Source organism: Cebidichthys violaceus, unplaced genomic scaffold, assembly GCF_023349555.1.
Source record: "Cebidichthys violaceus isolate CVI_PGR_0920_01 unplaced genomic scaffold, fCebVio1.0.p SCAF_16, whole genome shotgun sequence".
Taxonomy (NCBI): Eukaryota; Metazoa; Chordata; class Actinopteri; order Perciformes; family Stichaeidae; genus Cebidichthys; species Cebidichthys violaceus.
Window position 1 is genome coordinate 5,964,114 of NW_027176329.1, and position 2,500 is coordinate 5,966,613.

Here is a 2,500-nt window from a genome sequence, read left to right on the forward strand (position 1 = left end):
TATCCACACCAGAGATGGTGTAAACAAGGCCATTGACGATATCATTATGATATTTCACAAGGCAGCTATCAAAGCTGACCTTATAAAACAAAAACAGAAGCCTGTTAAAAGGCAAAACACTAACAAATGGTTTGACCAAGAATGCAAGAGCATCAGAAAAGACCTGAGAAGAATAGCAAATGAAAAACATCACCAACCAAACAACCCAGCCTTACGCATTAGATACAATGAAATTTTAAACACATATAAACGTACAATTAGGAACAAAAAACAAAACTATACCAACATGAAACTTGAAGATATTGAGAACGCCATTAATCAAAATCAATTCTGGGATATGTGGAAAAACTTCAACACAACGCAACCACAAGCATCACCCATCTAACATGGTGACACCTGGAGAGCACACTTTGAAAATCTGTACAAAGACATACCAATAAATCTAACTAATTCAGATCAATATATTATAAAAGAAAAACTCCAAAAATTAGAGGAAACAATTAAAGACAACCAAAACCCCCTTGATTTCCCAATTACTTTGGAAGAACTGAGCACACAGACAAAGTCTCTCCGGCCAAGAAAAGCTTGTGGTCCCGACAGCATCAAAAACGAAATGATCAAATGCAGCACCCCAGAGATGCAGGGTGCAGTGTTGAAGCTGCTCAACATCATCTTACAGACAGGATATTTTCCTGACATCTGGAGCAAAGGACTCATTTCCCCCATTCACAAGAGTGGGGACAAATCAGACCCTAATAACTACCGAGGCATCTGTGTCAGCAGCTGTCTCGGTAAACTATTCTGTAGCATTATCAATAAAAGAATGCTACATTTCCTTGATGAACACTCCATCTTGAGTAAAAATCAAATAGGCTTCCTCCCAAAACACCGAACCACGGACCATGTGTATACCCTTCACACTTTAATTAATAAACATGTACACCAAACTAAAAATGGTAAAATATTCTCTTGCTTTATTGATTTCAAGAAAGCTTTTGACTCTATTTGGCATGAAGGGCTATATTACAGACTTCTACAATGTGGGATAGGGGGCAAAATATATGATCTGGTCAAATCAACGTACTTAGAAAATAGATGTGCTGTGAAAATTGAAGACAAACAAACTGACTTCTTTACCCAGAAAAGAGGTGTTCGTCAAGGTTGCAATTTAAGTCCAACTTTATTCAACATATATATAAATGAACTTGCTGTTCAGTTGGATCAGTGTGCTGCTCCTGGGCTCTCCCTCCTCGATAGAGAGGTGAAGTGTCTGTTTTATGCCGATGACCTGGTTCTACTGTCTCCTACTGAACAGGGACTACAGCAACAGCTGGACATAGTAGAACAGTTCTGTCACAACTGGGCCCTGGCAGTAAATATGAAGAAAACTAATGTCATGATTTTTCAAAAACGCCCCAGATGTCAGGAGAACAAATACCAGTTTAGCATAAATACTAAGGTGATTGAACACAGTATGAGTTATAGCTACCTGGGTTTAACCATCACAGCATCAGGGAGCTTCAACATGGCAGTGAATGCACTAAAAGAAAAAGCTCGAAGAGCTCTTCATGCAATTAAGAGAAAATTCTATAATTTTCAAATCCCAATTAAAATCTGGCTCAAAATCTTTGACAGTGTCATCCAGCCCATTGCGCTGTATGGTAGTGAAGTATGGGGTCCACTCAGTCACCACAGCTGCACCCGCTGGGACAAACACCCAACAGAATCTCTACATGCAGAATTCTGCAGATACATTCTACACGTACACAGAAACACACCAACAAATGCATGTAGAGCAGAACTAGGCAGATTCCCACTGATCATTAACATTCAGAAGAGAGCACTCACATTCTTCAATCACCTTAAATCCAGCCCCCTACACACCCTCCACTCCAAAGCCCTCCAGACCCAAGAGCTGAGCCCAGAGAAGAGTCCCCTATGTCAGCTGGTGCTGAGACTAACTGCCTCCTCTCAGACACACCGGGACCAGTCTCACAACAACACCGCTCTCCAAACACCAATCAGAGTGAAACGCATTATAACACGATGTAAAGAAACCTATCTGGAGCACTGGAAGGAAGAAACCAAAAGCCAAAGTAGACTAGAATGTTATCTGGCCCTAGAAAGAAACTATGAATTGGCAGAATATCTCTCTACTGTCAGAGATAGACAGCAGAGACAGATCCTCACCAGGTACAGGCTCAGTGACCACACACTGGAAATAGAAAGAGGAAGACACAAGAAGACATGGACACCAAAAGAGAACAGAACATGTGGTCACTGTGGGACAGGTGAGACTGAGACAGAGATGCACTTCCTCCTAAAATGTGAAGCGTTCAATCAAATTAGGAACTTTTACTTTAACAAATTCAACTCTGTAATTTCAGATTTTAAAACATGTAATAACAACTCAAAATTAAAAATACTCCTAGGAGAAGGAGATAGGAAGTATCTAGCTGCCCAATATGTCCTAACAAGCCACAACATGAGGGACAATGAG